Here is a 19,168-nt window from a genome sequence, read left to right as displayed (position 1 = left end):
GGATTGGGTCCAGAGTTTGGAGATTACATATGCCATTGTTAATAAGGTCAATTATGATTCTTTCCATGTCCTTGGAAATAAGGCTAGTCAAGCATATGGGTTTATAATTACCAGGGTTGATTGATGGTCCTCCTTTGTGGAGATTGATTACTGTTGCTGTCTGCAATTCCACCAGAACATAGCCAGTCTGCAGGCTGTGGTGAAACAGGGATCCAAGTGAGTCTGCTAGGTCATGTTATAAGTTGTTTAAAAGGCAACCTGGGATGGTGTCTGCTCCCATTGATGCCATATTTTTGGCCTTGGAGAGCACCAAGATGACCTGCTCTCTTGAGATTATAGGCTGAGGAATGGTGGCAGGTATACTTTGGGGGATGACTGGAGGGGACGGGGGCATGCTCCAAATCTGTCAGATAGCATTGGCTATTACCTTGAGTATGGGTGGTAAAAAAAAACAATCCATAGCACCACAGAGAATGAGACGTCCAGCCAAAAGTTTTTTTTTTTTTGTAAAACCAGCTTTAATCCTTAAAAGTATAAGCACTTTCGTTTTTGTACACCAAAAACTTCTTCAGATACATTTAAAAATCCAAACAGAACTGTTTAAATCTCCCTTCGTGAAGTTAGAAACGCACCCACAATCCATTACATCAACCAGAAAGCTAAAGTCAGAAATTTAAAGGCATATACACACCATGAAAAAGGGAATATATTGAAATACAAATAGTATTTGTTGCACTTGTCCAAAAAATAACCCAAAAAAATTTTTTATAAATAGTTAAATGAATGAGTAAAAAAATGCAGTAATTCTGTTAGTAACATTCCAAAGATTTAAGTTTTAAAACTGGAGCTATACTGATCGTGTCATTCAAACCCGAGTGCCTGTAGGCTTCCAGCCTAATCTGCCAAATAAGTTCCCACTGCTCCAAGAAAGTTGACCAAGGACCACCCCTCAGACACTTCTCCACCTTCTCTAATACACTAAACTTAAAGCCATGTGTTTCATTCATCATAATGTGCTTGCAAAGGGCATTGGTAATTTTGTTTCTTTCTGATTTCATAAACATGCTCATAAATGCAGTTGTGCAACTTTTGCTCAGGTTTTCCTATATAATAAGCCTCACTGTGTTGACATCTAGCTCAGTAAATAATTTCTGTTGTCTGACAGTTGTATCTCCCTGTTGCAGATTAAACTTGATTCTTCATGTTAATCCTGTCCCCCTTCAGTATATATTTACATGTACTGCACATTCTACATTTAGCCATCTTGCCCCTAAGTGGCACCTGTGTTTTTTTTCTTTTCCAACATGTCTTTAAAGTTGTGACCCCTTCTATAAATAACAATAGGGTGAGTCGCCATAATTTGCCCAAGTCCATGATTTTCCCTAAAAATATTCTGATTCTTGTTTAAAATCTAGTTAACCTTACTTTTCATGTTGCATGTGGTTACTGTAGCTCCTGTATATTTATTTTCATTACGTGACCCTGTTACCACCCCAGTATAACCCTGTCTGTCTCCATTGTTAGGATAGGTTGGTAAACCCCTATCTCCCTTTTGTACACCAGTTCCTCTTTAATTTCCTGCAACATTTCTACCGGGTACCCCCTTCTACTGAACATGCTGACCAGCAGTTCAAATTCCTTGCTAATACCAGTTTCTGTTGTACTCATTCAGGCCACCCTCACCATCTGTCCTTTCACTACTGCCTTTTTTTGTTTAAATGGGTAAAAGCTGGTCTAGTGTAATAGTGTGTTAAAGTAAGTGGGCTTATGATAAACACTAGCCATGTAACCCACCTGCTCAAAGTCCTTTTCAATCATCACATCCAAATAGGCACTCTATCCCTGCTGCTAGTATGAGTAAATTGCAAAAAATCTGTACTACCATTAATGTACTGCAAGAATTGTTCCAAGTGTTCCTCATCTTCCTTCCATATAATAAATAAATCATCCAGGTAATGCAGGTGTATCTTAATACTATCCCTATATTCCTGCCCAAAAATTATGTGGTACTCCCATTGTAACATAACCACATTTGGCAGGAAAGAACCCACTGGTGACCCCATGGCCACCCCCTCTTTTTGCCTGTACATCTTTCCTTCGAAGTATATAAAATTGTTACACAGAATAACTTCTAAGATTTCCAGGCATGTATTTATTTTGTTCTGAACGATTCCCCTTCCTACTAAGGTAATCCTGTACTGAGTCCAAGGCTATCCTGTGTGGCATTATTGTGTACAAGTCACGTACATAAATTGTGACTAGTAAATAATTTACTGCAATTCCTACATTGTTTAATGTAGCCAAGAAATCCCACGAATCTCGGCATAGATGTTGTTCATCTTCTAATAAAAATGTATATTTCTTGTCAATAAAATGTGCTAATGGCATAGTAATGGAGCCTGTCCCATCCACAATAGGTCTTAATGGTGAATTGTTAATGGATTTATGCACCTTAGGTATCTCAAACAACAGGTATTTAAATTCTTCCATACTAATATGCTGTGCAATAAACATGTCCCTGAGTTGCGTTCTAATTAGTGTGTATGCTTTATTAAGCTCTGAGAGACTGGATTGTTCATATGCCTGACCTGCCAGAATTTTAAAAATATGTTCATTATAGCCCTTTACAAACATTACAACAACCCCCCCCTTCCTTGTCTTGTTGCATTGACCTTAGACCACATTCATACAGCAAGGTAAATAATCCCTTAATGTTATTTTCCATCTCATCATCAATGTGTGTATTTTTAAAATGCTTCCCCAGCATTAAATAAAAATCAGTTTCACAAAATTTTTCAAAATGTGACAATAAGAGATGCAGTGGGGGGGGGGTTGTACAAACTGCTAATTCTAAACATGTCATTAGAAAATTCTTTATCTTTAAAAAAAATGTTAAAGTTCAACTTTCGAACAAAAACAATTACTTTGGCAAGATCAGCTGGTTTTGCCGGTACATAGCTCAAACCTCATGCAAAAATGTCAGTAACCTCAGTTCCCAATTCCATCCCACTGTAATTATATCTGAGTTATGGAGGTCAGAGCAGATTCATTTACAGCAAGGGAACCAAAAAACCAACCACAACCCATGGAAGAGACCTCAGGGAATTAACCAATTTGGCAGACAGTATAACAATGTCCCGCCCCACATGGGAATGAGAGGAACATAAACAGCATGATGGTGGATCATCATAATGAAGATGTTCTTTGTGTTTCACTGTTGCAGTCCTCACACTTGGGTTATCTGCCTGCAGGTAGCCCTCATTCAGCCCAAGTACCAGAGATTTAGTATTTCTGTGTTGGATGCTGTTTCTCCAGGCCTGACGTCAGGTTGTCAGGGGTATAAAAACAGGCAGCCAAAGCCATTACATCAGTCTTTCTTGCCGAGGATCCCAAAGCAGAACCAGTTTGCAAGTGCCAGACGGCCGCTACCTAAGTTTTCGTTTATGAATTGAATCATCCTGAAGTCTTCTAAAGCTAGTACCCTGTTGGGGATCCTTTTTTCTTGCTCTAACCGATGTCAGAAAAATTTAATAATTGTCTTGCCTGTGGAAAGCAAATTCCACATCGAGATTTTCATTCTTACTGCATCACCTGTCTAGGCCTAGACCATGATGTACCCCGCTGTAGGTTTTGTGCCTTGTTCAACACCCGAACCATTCATCATCAGGCCCTTATTGTCGCTAAATACTTTTGTTCTCGATCTCCATATTCTGAAATGGCTTTGGTAAGCCATCTGACTACCGATATGCCAAAAACATGTAAGGATAAAGACAGAGACAGACCACACAGGTTCAAAGCTGCCGATGATGCTTCCATTAAGCTAGTCGCCAGTTTGCCTGTACTCAGTGAGGCATTTTTGCAGCCCCTGGTGCCCACTTCAATGGATTCGCAGGCCTCACTATGGAACCGGTGGATGTCTCTACCTTGGATGGGTCTGGAGCTGCTGAGCAGGCACCAGCTTCTGAGGAAGTTCTGATGTTAACACATACTACTTACGCTTCAGTTATCTAAAAACTACTGAGTTTCTAAGGCCAAGAGTACACGCTACGCCTAGAAAACCGATGACCAAAGAGCATGCACCTGATCCCTTGCCAAAAAATAAAATGCTTAGAATGACAGAAGACCTTATTATGCTGATTAGGGGAAGTCAGCCTTCCCCTGCTAAGAGAAAAAGGGACCAGTCCCCAGCAGCTTCAACAGACCAAGAGTCCAATGACTCTGAAGTTTCAGATTATGAAGACATGCCCTTATCTGCTTATGAGGATTCTGATGCAGGGGAATCCATTCCCTCTGTCTCTCCTCCAGAGGATTTTTCTTTTGATGAAACTTTACATACTTTAAGAAAACATTTCCACTGGGAATGCCAAGACTATCCTCAGTCCAAAAAGAGACTCAGAGAATTTCTATACTTGTCACAACACAGGCCTTTAGCAATATCACCAGTCCTGAAAATTGTTGATGATGTCTTTATGGAATCCAGTCTTACTCCTGATACTTTTACCCCCTGCCCCTAGGAAACCAGACAGGTACTACAGAGTAACTGACTCTCACAAATTTATTTTCAAAAATCCTACTGCTGACCCAGAAATCATTTTCCAGGGGCCTAAATGTATCAAGGCAACTACAGCTAAGAATCCCACCCCTTCGGACAGGGATTCCAGAGCTTTGGATAGATGGGGTAAGAAAGTATAAACCTCTGCAACTTTTGCCATTGGGGCTTGGAATTGTCAGTTCATAGGCTGAAGTACCAACAACATATAACGGACCTTGTTAAGCAAAAAATAGCTACCTTTACAGACTGTGCAGAAAATAAAAAAATGCAAGAAGCTTATGCATTCTGCAAGCCAAGTCAGCAAGCATACATTGCAGTGTGGCTTTGATGCCCTAGAAGATTCTTGCAGGGCAGTAGTCACTGGTTCTGTACTGAGAAGGCATGCATGGCTTAAGGAGCAGTCCTTGCCAGATTAAGTCAAATCCAAGTTACTAGACACTCCTTTGAACAAGGACAATCTATTTGGTACCAAAGCAGAAGAGGTTCTTAAAAAGATGGAAGAAAAAGCTAAATCTATGCAGACAGTCAAAGAATTCTTGCAAGTACAGCCTCCTATATTTAATAGGCATTGCCCGTTGAAACATTGGTCCTTTCCAGCCCCCTCAAGGCCAACTCAAACTAGACCCAGGGGAAACAGACCCCACCAGACTACAGTCTCAGGGTATGCAGAGATCTAAGCAATGGAGTGCCTCCACCTCTAAAGCAGGGAGTGCTAAACCACCCCTTACAGAAAAAATTCCCAGTGACTTCTCTACTCCACCCCCTCCTCTGCCCAACTGCTTGTGCCCCTAGGAGGAAAACTTGCCCTTCATGCAAAAAACTGGATCCCCATCACCAAAGACCGATGGGTCCTCAACATTGTATCCCAGGGGTATAAATTTTACTTCCACTCACTGCCAACCCCAAAAGGGTTCCCAGACCTTCCTCTAAACCAGTGGGCAGAGGCTCAAAACCAAGTCCAATCCCTGCTCTCTATAAGGGCAATTCAACCGGTTCCTGTAGAACAGTTAGGTCAAGGATTCTATTGCAGACTTTTCCCAGTACCCAGAAAAGAGGGCACTTGGCACCCAATCCTAGATCTTTCAGTTCTCAACACCTTCCTAGTGGTACCAAAATTCAAAATGCTCACCCTGCAGCAGCTTCTAGCTATGCTAGCAAAGATGCCTAGACTTAAAAGAAGCCTATCTGCACATCCCTATAAGGGAGTCATGCAGAAAATATCTACACTTTAGGGCAGGATCTATGCATTATCAGTTCTCTGCACTTCCCTTTGGTTTATCCACTGCTCCCAGAGTATTCAAAAAACGCCTGGCTCCAGACATTGCTTACAGCAGACAGAGAAATATTCAAATTTACCCATACTTGGATGACTGCCTGATTCAGTCAGACAGTCAGGAAATGCTGTTGCAGCACATGACATTTGTAAAAAACATTCTAACCTCCCTGGGGTACACCATCAATGAAAAGAAATCAAAACTAGTCCCCAGTCAAAAGACTGTATTCCTGGGAACAAGCTTGGACACAGCATCCCAGATGGTATTCCTCACTCCAGAAAAACAAGCCTATCTGACTGGCTATTTTACTCAAATGGCCACCAGAACCCAGCTATCTGCAATGAAAATCCTGCAGGCCCTAAGTTTCATGGCCTCATGCGTCCTACTAATTCCATATGCCAGACTGCATATGAGGAAACTTCAATGGTACTTAAAAAGTCTTTGATGCCAACATTCTCAGGACCTGGTAACCGTCATTCCCATAATACCCTGTCTAAGGACAGAGTTTCTTTGGTGGGCAGCAGCATGCAACCACAACAAGGGACTGCCCTTTACCCAACCCCACGCTGCCCAGACCCTAACCACAGACGCATCAGACTGTGCCTGGGGGGCACACATGGATGGCAAGTGCATACAGGGTCACTGGAGCCCAAGTCAAATACATCTGCACATCAACCAGAAACAGATGTTAGCTGTGCAGCATGCTCTGACAGTTTTCATATCTCTACTCTTACCAGCACACCTGCTAATAAAAACAACACCACAGTTATGTGATACATCAACAAACAGGGGGTAACCCACTCTTACACAGTCTGTAGTCTAGCCTTGGCCCTGTGGAACACAGCCTTGGACATGCAGGTACATCTGCAAGCTCAATTCCTGCCAGGCAAACAAAACTCACTGGCAGACGACTTAAGCAGAAATCTCCTAGACCCACATGAGTGGCAACTAGAGCCATGCACCTTCAACCTTCTGATTCAGAAATGGGGGACCCCAGAGGTAGATGTCTTTGCCTCCCCCTGCAATCACCAGCTCAGAAGATTCTGCACCAGGACACGTCACAGTAGGTCCTGGAAAGTGGATGCCCTATCCTTCCAGTGGGTAAATCTCTCAATATATGCCTTTCCCCCTCTGCCACTCCTCTCAAGAGTATTGCTCAAGATACGACAGGACAGACCAAGAACAATTCTGATTGCTCTGGACTGGCCACGCCAACACTGGTACCCACTCCTGAGAAACCTGTCACCGGTAACACCCTGGCACCCACACCAGAACCCAACCCTGCTCTCTCAGCAGGGGGGGACAGATCTTACATCTGCAACTGCAAATCCTAAATCATGCAGCCTAGCTTATTTCTTGAATTCTCCCCCAGTAACCAGCCTAAGCAAGCAGGTGCTGGATGTCATCCTTGAAGCCAGAAGACACAGTACAAGGAAATCTTATGCTGATAAGTGGAAAAGGTACTGCTCCTGGATTCAATCTAAAGGAGAGGACACAACTCTGCTCTCCTTGCCTCTAATCCTGGATTACTTAGCAAGTCTACCCCACAGAGGCCTATACTTCTCCTCCATTAAGATCCATGCCTCTTCCATTTTGGCTCATTACAACACTGAGCTCTCTCTCTTCTCTCACACTCTTATCAAACAGTTCCTGAGAGGGGCAAACAACTTAAGGCTGCCAAGAAGAGCACCCACCCCTGCTTGGGACCTTACCTTTGTACTGGAAAAGCTCACACTACCCACCTTTGAACCTGCAGCATCAGCAGAGTTAAAATTCCTCTCTTGGAAAACAGCCTTGCTTCTGGCCATCACTTCAGCTAGAAGAGTGTCTGAGCTACAAACACTTATGGCTGTGGAACCCTTCATTATTTTCCATGCTGACAGGGTTTCCCTCAGGACTGATCCTTCCTTTATGCCTAAAGTAGTATCCAGTGTGGCTCTCAACCAATCTATCCATTTGCCTACATTCTTCCCTAATCCTCAGAATAAAGGAGAAAGGATCCTGCACTCCTTAGATGTGCACAGACAGCTCAGATTCTACCTTGATAGGACTAAGCCCTTCAGAAAATCTGACCCATTACTAGTCAGCTTTGCAACAGGAGCAGAGGGCAAGGCCATTTCAAAGCAAACAGTTTCCAAATAGATAGCAGATTGAATCCATTTCTGTTACAAGCTCCATGGGAAACCAACCCCTCAGGGGGTCAGAACACATTCCTGGAGTTCTGTACACACCTTCACCAAGCATTACCACCTACCTACCTTTTCCAAATCCAAAGCAGGTTTTCCCCCACCATAGCATAGCTCCTTATTGGGGGGCTCCTGACATTTGAGGCAAGAAAAACTGATGTAACGGAGTCAGCTGCCTGTTTTTATACCCATGATGACCTGATGTCAGTCCTGGAGTGACAGCATCCGATGCAGAAATACTAAGTCTCTGGTATTCGGGCTGACTGAGGGCTACCTGCAGGCAGATAACCCAAGTGTGATGACTGCAACAGTGAATACACTTGAACATCTACATTTATGGTAAGTGTACACAACTGTACTTTCCTGTGAATGAGAGCCGTAATGACCAAGCAGGGATCTTGGTGAAGATTATTAATAACCAAGAAGGGGACATTAAACTTTATAATTACACTGAGATGGAATTGGGAACTGAGATTGCTGACATTTTTGCATGAGATTTGAGCTATGCACCAGCAAAACCAGCTAATCTTCTTAAGGTAATTTTGAACTTAAAAGTTTTTGTTCGAAAGTTGAACTTTAATATTCTTTTTAAAGACAAACCCCCGGATTTACTAAACTTCCATGCAGGACTAATCTAGTCCTGCATGGAGGCGGCAGTTTAAGAGGAGGATGGTAGCGCACCATGCATATTAATGAAGGCATGCTGCCTGAACTCCTAATGCTACACGGAGTGTGGATGAGTGCAGTGGTGTCTGAGAGCAGAGCTCTCAGAATTTATTTATTTATCTATTTATTTATTTATTTATTCCAGTTTGATGACCAGGGAGGTCCACTGGGCCTGGGGAGCCCGTTTTCAGTGGAGGCCCGGGGAGAAAAGCTCCATAAAAGTTACAAAAATACAATAATACAATAATAATTAACAAAGAAATTAAGGATTACAAAAGTAGCATTCAAAAGTAGAAAATAAAAAATAGAAAACATATTTACAATTCAGTACACTGGGCTAAGTGAGCCTACATTCTGTGGAGGCTTGGGGAGAAAATAACATAGTACAAAGTTTAATTACCCCTGCAAAGTAGAAGAGAAGAAAGTGTAAATAAATGAGTGAGGCTGCTCATGGGTGTCCGCATATCCCCACCAACAGTCACCATGTGTTCAACAGCAACAGTACATTTAAATAAAATGAAGAGACCCTTTTATTTATTTTTTTTTTAAACCTCTAGTACAGCTAACAGTAGGTATGCAGGTGTGCCCATCGCCTAGCTATGGTTAAAGCAGATGAAAAGGCTGAAGAGGATAACAAGGAATATATATTCAAATGAAACAACACAACAATAGTGTAGTGGTTAGAGCATCCACCTAATGAGCAGGCATTCCCGGTTTGAGTCCCACTGCAGCACGTATCATTTTCTATGTGAAATCTGTATATGAACATAATTTTACATCTTTTTGCTGTATAACCTACATAATAACATTTAAATGTGAACTGGAGTATTGCATGAAATTTACATGTGAAATGTCATTGTTATAATGAATAAAGCACTAGTAAACAGGTTTAAGCACAAATAAGCAGTAGTAAGCATATATAAGCACTAGTAAGTATTTACATGCATTTGCATGGGGGTAAGCATTGCCTACACAGTTAAGCAAAGTAGAAGCTAACTGAGTGTAAGAAACTGTAACCGGAGGTTAGCAGTGCTTACCGTCACGCAAACCCGCTTACAACTGCTTTAAAGTGCCTTAATCACTCTGGATCCAACGGCCCATGTTCTGCCCAGCAACAAAATAAACTGCCTCTACAAGGCTCAAACGCAGGACCTTGTACACTATAGTCATAGTAGTTAACCAATAAGCCATCATAGCAATAGGCATGCATGAGGTATCAGCAAACTAATCCTCACCACAGAAAAATCAAACTAAACATGTGAACTCAATCTATGTACAGTGTGATGTTGGATAACCTGCCACAGAACATAAATATGTGAACTGGAGTACTGCAGTAGACATAGATTTGAGGTGTTATGGTAATAAAGTATTGAAGTTCCCAGGACCCCATCCAGTGTATGTACACATGAATCACGGATACCAGACACATATATAACCGGTAATGAAGAATAAATCATTGCCAAATGGCAAATATAGTGATAATCAACTATGAAGTAATGCTAACCGCAGCACAGCTCATGTTAGTAAGTGTAAGCAATGTGTAGGGGAGCCAATTCAATATCCATAGTGGTATATCTCTTTAAACAGTGCCAACTTTATGTAAGCCCATAACTTAGCCTTTTCAAAACTGGCCAATCACTGCAAAGTGTGGGAAAATGGCCATATTTAAACCCCACAGGCGGGAATATGTCTCATAACTGGTAGTAGCTTCCCAATGCAGGCAGAATTGCTGGTGTGGGTGAAGGCACTCAATTCAGAGCGCAGCGTTGGGGCATCCAGGAGTCAAAATTCATGGTATGGCTCCTGGCAAAACACCATGATCAGAGACTACTGCAGGGCCAGTACCAGGGCTCGCCATACAAAACAGAGACCTGGGGCAGTCTCACCCGTGACCTCAGCAGTGTCACAGGTATCTCCTGGACTGGTGAGCAGGTCAGGCATCACCATGTTGACCTGAAGCAGTGGAAGGGGGGTGTCCTGGAACAGTGGAGCCAGGAGTGTCGGCAGATGGCCAATGCCCCAGTACTGAGTAAGTACACATTCTACTAAGTAGTAAAAAATTGCCTAGCTTGTGTATACTATGGATAGGTATGGTTAAATATCAATTTATTTCTCTGACAGCTGCAGATGAGTGGGCTGTGAACCAGCAAGCCCATGATGCTAGGCTGCAAAGGCTGTATCGCGAGGCAGGTTAGTAATTAGTCTGCATGTACTGTCATAACAAAGATTATAAGAGCCTTAGAAAGTGTTGTACCAGTAGAAATAAATGTGTTAATAGTCTGTGAATAAAGGTATAACCCCTGGAGTGCTTTTGTTTACTCTCATATGTTTGCGATCTGTTCCATACTATAAATAGTACTGTTGCATCTTAAGCAGTGTCACCCACACCGTGGTATGCAGATAAAATGGGTATGAAGTTCTGCATAACAATGTTGGAAGTGCCAAGAGGTTAGTCATACTATACAAGTTGGAAGACTTAGATAGAAAACAGTCGAAAGCTGTACATCAATTCCCTGATAGCACAGTGTGCTGTGATGTTAGCAATAATTTTTTGTCACACACAGCAGGGGTTTGACTCCTGGGAGTGCTACTAAGTTGTATGCATAATCATACCCCACAACCCTACAGACTGTGATACAATGTTCAGCTGTATGCATAATTACAGCAAACAACTGTACAGAATTTGCTTGAATGTTCAGATTGCAAGTTGTATGCATATTTATACCCCCCAACTGTTCCATTCTGTCGAGTATGTCCAGATAAATGTCCCATATCACCAGCTTGGTACCCTGTTCCCCTAAAAATTCAGTGTGATGATCCAAGAAATGTAGGCAGCTGTCAATGACATATAACTGATAGTCAAACTTGTACATAGTCAGAGAATATATTTGAAAACAAACCTGTCATTCTAGCACCTCACCCAATGTGTATGGCAGCAATTCCAACATATGTTGCATTAACACCTGCAGCCTGTCACGTCTGTATTTAAGACACAGGTCACATATATAATAATCTATAAACATACCAGTGTACAATATAAGGCCATTGTGTAGTGTAATAATACATGTAAGGGAAAGTTCACTACAGTGGCTAAGAATGTTGTGAAAACTACAAGGATATATTAATTGTTAATTGAATCCTCTCTCTCATCCCTACTATATGTGCATAATAACCCAATGACACTCCTCAACTGGTATGTGTACACTCCAAACTATTTGGGACATATGTCCTAATGGTTAATAAATATTCACATTTGTTTCTATGCATATGCCATGTTAAAATACACCCATATTGGTGGCTTGTTGCCATCAATGAAACCTGCATGCTCCTGTAATGGCCACTGTTGTTCCATATATGCATGTGTTCTGCTTGCTCTGCAACTGTGCTAAATCTGGTGTGTCGGGTTAATGGGAATACCTATGCATGCTGGTATAACTAATGCTAAATGCTGTTGACTGTTACTAACCCATATCTGCCATAAATCTGTGACAACACAGCTCGAATAGGAAGGCCGGTTGCAGTGTACCCACCTGTCCCACCTCAGCTGGCCATGGCACCAGGCACCAGCACATCTAGGGCCCAGCCTGGGACCTCCTCCTCTGTGAGCCCTGCACCACCTTAGGGAGGAACTGCTGCAGGGGATGGGGCTCACCCCCCCATCGCAGTGGGCGCAGAGGGTAACCTGTCACCTGTCAACAGGTCCAGGTCGTGGTGCGTAGGGAGCTCGATCTGGAGTATCGAGAGTATCTACGCCAGCTTGAGGGCCGAGTGGCGCTATTAGAGGGTGAGCCTGCCCCTCCTACACAGCCCCCAGCACAGCCACCTTCGAGGCCGTGAAGGTGCAGTGGTGTCAGCCCATGGGTGGGGACCTCAGTCCCAATGATGAGAGTTGGGGGCTCATGGGCTTGCAACTTCCAAACACCCCTCCCTGTCCAAGGTGTTTACCCCCCACATGTGTCATATACCGGTCCTGTATGCGTCTTGTGTGTCTTGTGTGTTAACCTACCCAACCTCCCTCCCCAATTATACCTACTACGCCTCCCCAACATCCCACTCTCACCTGAAAAAAAATAAAGGGCAATCTGTTCCCACAAAAAAATCTCGCCCCATACATAGCTTTCCATTTTGCACATGTGTCCACTGGACACATGTAATCTGGTCTAATTGGCATCACAATGAATATAAGTTGTCCTCATCCATCTCCCAAGGGTTTGAAGGTCCAAATGTACCTGCAAATATAGTGTATATGCACAGCTGTTGCTGTAGAAGAAATGGGCAGCTATGGACCTTTCCTATACCCTTCCTGCACATGCCTATTTATTTTTCCTACTGTCTTTCCCTCTTTGTGCCCCATTTTTTATGACTTTCCTATCAACCCCGTTTTCTTTTCTTTTAAAGGAATTAGCGTGAGGGTAAGAGGCAGTAAGCACTGTTGAGCAGTGGTAAGCGGGTTTGTGCAGGTTTGAGTGAGGGTAAGCTATACCTACACAGGTTGAGGAATCTGAAGCAAACTGACTGTAAGAAAACATAAGCGGAGGTTGGCAGTGCTTACCATCGTGAAAACCCACACAAACCTGCTTACAACTGCTCAAAAGTGCCTTAATCACACTGTATCCAACAGCCCTTGTTCTGCCTAGCAACAAAATAAGCAGCCTTTGCTAGGATCAAATCCAGGACCCTGCACACCATATCCAAAGTGATTTACCACTAAGCCATTTCAGATATACATATCCTTGATGTATTCACAAACATATCATCCAACCCAGTCATTCGGCAGTACAGAAAATGTATATGTATCCTCATGCAACGTTAATGGGGTTGAGAGGCCCCACACAATATACGTCTGGTATGTATAGGTATACCCCCCCAGCCAGCCAATGACCCCCCTGTAATACAGTACCAAGTGTTACAGATCCCATAACAAGGACCAGACACGACATGGCCATCCCTAGGATACATATACACAGACACATATATGCAGATACAGGTGTATATATATATATATATATATATATATATATATATATATATATATATATATATATATATATATATATATATATATATGTAACTACGCATACACACACATGGATTTGTACAGTAATATACATATGTAATATGTGCACACAATATGGAGCAGCCAGTATTTCTACAGTCACCACCTTACCATCTGGAAACTGTATGAGCCACCCTTACGAATGACATTCATAGCCTGCAACATATACCCACAAAGATATCAAAGGGTAAAACACCACACACAGGTGTGCATAAATGAATGTGAAAGCTTTATTTGTGTACTATGGCAGTTGTATATGCCGTGTCATATAGCTGTTTAGACAGTGACATCCATATGAGCAGTGTAATGCAACTGTCAAACAGTTATACTAAGACAATAGTCTGGAAAGGTTGACATATGTTGCTGTCCAGGTCGAGGCCTCCAAGTAGTACATTAGTAATGACAGACTGGGCCACAGTCAATTCAGAGCGCAGCGTTGGGGCATCCAGGAGTCAAAATTCATGGTATGGCTCCTGGCAAAACACCATGATCAGAGACTACTGCAGGGCCAGTACCAGGGCTCGCCATACAAAACAGAGACCTGGGGCAGTCTCACCCGTGACCTCAGCAGTGTCACAGGTATCTCCTGGACTGGTGAGCAGGTCAGGCATCACCATGTTGACCTGAAGCAGTGGAGGGGGGATGTCCTGGAACAGTGGAGCCAGGAGTGTCGGCAGATGGCCAATGCCCCAGTACTGAGTAAGTACACATTCTACTAAGTAGGTAAAAATTGCCTAGCTTGTGTATACTATGGATAGGTATGGTTAAATATCAATTTATTTCTCTGACAGCTGCAGATGAGTGGGCTGTGAACCAGCAAGCCCATGATGCTAGGCTGCAAAGGCTGTATCATGAGCAGGTTAGTAATCAGTCTGCATGTACTGTCATAACAAAGATTATAAGAGCCTTAGAAAGTGTTGTACCAGTAGAAATAAATGTGTTAATAGTCTGTGAATAAAGGTATAACCCCTGTAGTGCTTTTGTTTACTCTCATATGTTTGCGATCTGTTCCATATTATAAATACTACTGTTGCATCTTAAGCAGTGTCACCCACACCGTGGTATGCAGATAAAATGGGTATGAAGTTCTGCATAACAATGTTGGAAGTGCAAAGAGGTTAGTCATACTATACAAGTTGGAAGACTTAGATAGAAAACAGTCGAAAGCTGTACATCAGTTCCCTGATAGCACAGTGTACTGTGATGTTAGCAATAATTTTTTGTCACACACAGCAGGGGTTTGACTCCTGGGAGTGCTACTAAGCTGTATGCATAATCATACTTGGGAGGGTGGTTGCAAACACAAAGGCGCTGAGGGTTTGAGTCTCTCACTGAGGATAACTGGCTGAGCTTGAAATGAGCTGCATAAGGGGTGGTTAAGCTTAGTATGAACCTATGAACCCTATGAACCCTATACCACACAACCCTACAGACTGTGATACAATGTTCAGCTGTATGCATACTTACAGCAAACAACTGCACAGAATTTGCTTGAATGTTCAGATTGCAAGTTGTATGCATATTTATACCCCCCAACTGTTCCATTCTGTCGAGTATGTCCAGATAAATGTCCCATATCACCAGCTTGGTACCTTGTTCCCCTAAAAATTCAGTGTGATGATCCAAGAAATGTAGGCAGCTATCAATGACATATAACTGATAGTCAAACTTGTACATAGTCAGAGAATATATTTGAAAACAAACCTGTCATTCTAGCACCTCACCCAATGTGTATGACAGCAATTCCAACATATGTTGCATTAACACCTGCAGCCTGTCACGCCTGTATTTAAGACACAGGTCACATATATAATAATCTATAAACATACCAGTGTACAATATAAGGCCATTGTGTAGTGTAATAATACATGTGAGGGAAAGTTCACTACAGTGGCTAAGAATGTTGTGAAAACTACAAGGATATATTAATTGTTAATTGAATCCTCTCTCTTATCCCTACTATATGTGCATAATAACCCAATGACACTCCTCAACTGGTATGTGTACACTCCAAACATTTTTGGGACATATGTCCTAATGGTTAATAAATATTCACATTTGTTTCTATGCATATGCCATGTTAAAATACACCCATATTGGTGGCTTGTTGCCATCAATGAAACCTGCATGCTCCTGTAATGGCCACTGTTGTTCCATATATGCATGTGTTCTGCTTGCTCTGCAACTGTGCTAAATCTGGTGTGTCGGGTTAATGGGAATACCTATGCATGCTGGTATAACTAATGCTAAATGCTGTTGACTGTTACTAACCCATATCTGCCATAAATCTGTGACAACACAGCTCGAATAGGAAGGCCGGTTGCAGTGGACCCACCTGTCCCACCTCAGCTGGCCATGGCACCAGGCACCAGCACATCTAGGGCCCAGCCTGGGACCTCCTCCTCTGTGAGCCCTGCACCACCTTAGGGAGGAACTGCTGCAGGGGATGGGGCTCACCCCCCCATCGCAGTGGGCGCAGAGGGTAACCTGTCACCTGTCAACAGGTCCAGGTCGTGGTGCGTAGGGAGCTCGATCTGGAGTATCAAGAGTATCTACGCCAGCTTGAGGGCCGAGTGGTGCTATTAGAGGGTGAGCCTGCCCCTCCTACACAGCCCCCAGCACAGCCACCTTCGAGGCCATGAAGGTGCAGTGGTGTCAGCCCATGGGTGGGGACCTCAGTCCCAATGATTAGAGTTGGGGGCTCATGGGCTTGCAACTTCCAAACACCCCTCCCTGTCCAAGGTGTTTACCCCCCACATGTGTCATATACCGGTCCTGTATGCATCTTGTGTGTCTTGTGTGTTAACCTACCCAACCTCCCTCCCCAATTATACCTACTATGCCTCCCCAACATCCCACTCTCACCTGAAAAAAAATAAAGGGCAATCTGTTCCCACAAAAAAATCTCGCCCCATACATAGCTGTCCATTTTGCACGTGTCCACTGGACACATGTAATCTGGTCTAATTGGCATCACAATGAATATAAGTTGTCCTCATCCCTCTCCCAAGGGTTTGAAGGTCCAAATGTACCTGCAAATATAGTGTATATGCACAGCTGTTGCTGTAGAAGAAATGGGCAGCTATGGACCTTTCCTATACCCTTCCTGCACATGCTTATTTATTTTTCCTACTGTCTTTCCCTCTTTGTGCCCCATTTTTTATGACTTTCCTATCAACCCCGTTTTCTTTTCTTTTAAAGGAATTAGCGTGAGGGTAAGAGGCAGTAAGCACTGTTGAGCAGTGGTAAGCGGGTTTGTGCAGGTTTGAGTGAGGGTAAGCTATACCTACACAGGTTGAGGAATCTGAAGCAAACTGACTGTAAGAAAACATAAACGGAGGTTGGCAGTGTTTACCATCGTGCAAACCCACACAAACCTGCTTACAACTGCTCAAAAGTGCCTTAATCACACTGTATCCAACGGCCCTTGTTCTGCCTAGCAACAAAATAAGCAGCCTTTGCTAGGATCAAATCCAGGACCCTGCACACCATATCCAAAGTGATTTACCACTAAGCCATTTCAGATATACATATCCTTGATGTATTCACAAACATATCATCCAACCCAGTCATTCGGCAGTACAGAAAATGTATATGTATCCTCATGCAACGTTAATGGGATTGAGAGGCCCCACACAATATACGTCTGGTATGTATAGGTATAGCCCCCAAGCCAAGCGCGACCCCCCCCTGTAATACAGTACCAAGTGTTACAGATCCCATAACAAGGACCAGACACGACATGGCCATCCCTAGGATACATATACACAGACACATATATATATATATATATATATATATATATATATATATATATATATATATATATATATATATATATATATATATATGTAACTACACATACACACACAGAGATTTGTACAGTAATATACATATGTAATATGTGCACACAATATGGAGCAGCCAGTATTTCTACAGTTACCACCTTACCATCTGGAAACTGTATGAGCCACCCTTACGAATGACATTCATAGCCTGCAACATATACCCACAAAGATATCAAAGGGTAAAACACCACACACAGGTGTGCATAAATGAATGTGAAAGCTTTATTTGTGTAATATGGCAGTTGTATATGCCATGTCATATAGCTGTTTAGACAGTGACATCCATATGAGCAGTGTAATGCAACTGTCAAACAGTTATACTAAGACAATAGTCTGGAAAGGTTGACATATGTTGCTGTCCAGGTCGAGGCCTCCAAGTAGTACATTAGTAATGACAGACTGGGCCACAGCATACCAGACAATCACCAGTACATAATGCAGATGTATAGGTCAGCAGCCTGTATCTACACTCTGTACACAATCCCTAGGGGGGGACAGACCACAGTTGACACAATGGGATGTATCTGTTACATAACAAGGCATACCTGACATCATCACAATCACACTGACAAACAGAACATCCCGTATGGAAGGAGGCAGTAGGCCTGCATTTAAACAAGTTGGATTGTATGCTAAAGTACATTCAGATACCGTAAGGCAGCTTATCCCAGATACCCACACATGTTGTAACAGCCTAGGTTAGTCATGGTGCTCCCCACTACACTCACTAATATTGGGCCGTATACCCTGTAACATACACTGGCCTCTGGAGTGCATTAGGGCACACATGTATTGTGTAGGTGAAACCCACGCATACATGACCCCAACCCCGCATTATGTGTGGGGGACACAACAGCAGTGGAGTGATGGTAGGAATGACAGCATGACATACACACAGCCCACTACATAACAACCCCTGACAGCATGTCATATTTGCAAAGCCTGATTTGTAGGTGAAGGACAGAGGCTGGAACACAGGCACATATGCATAAAACTGCTGGCATACAGTAAGCTAGATATGTATATGTGTACATTTCTATATGGATATATGTATACTTATTTATACATATATGTTCACCATATGTCCTGCACATGGAGTGGAGCCCTACCTCAGCCCCAATAGTCCCAACCTCTCAGTATATTTGTAGACTATTGCTACTGTAATAGGGATTGTCTTCACAGAAATGGTGTGTGTGGGAGTCCACATCTGCTGTTAACATGTGCACCATTGGTGGCTACTTACTGACATCCTACGGTCATCATAGTACAGTACCACTGCTAGCACAGTAATGCCCCTGTGGACTACAGCTGTGATATGGCCAATATATGTGGACAGTCTGACACACTCGAGTCAGACCAGGGGTATACACAGAACTCCTTCATGCAAGGCATGTGGACCAGGCCTGTCAATGTGGATGTTACCAGCCATGTAGATGGGTATAATACATACATACTGGTATACATTTGCCCCCATAGGTTATGCATTCATACATCCCTGTCTGTCCTGACACATAAAAACTGCTGGTACAGAGGTGCCATGGCCACATACTATCCACTAGTTACTGTCATACATCTGAACAGCATCC

Source organism: Protopterus annectens, chromosome 5.part1 (assembly GCF_019279795.1).
Source record: "Protopterus annectens isolate FY-2018-M chromosome 5.part1, PAN1.0, whole genome shotgun sequence".
In the NCBI taxonomy this organism is placed as follows: domain Eukaryota; kingdom Metazoa; phylum Chordata; order Ceratodontiformes; family Protopteridae; genus Protopterus; species Protopterus annectens.
Note: the sequence above shows the minus strand (reverse complement) of the source record.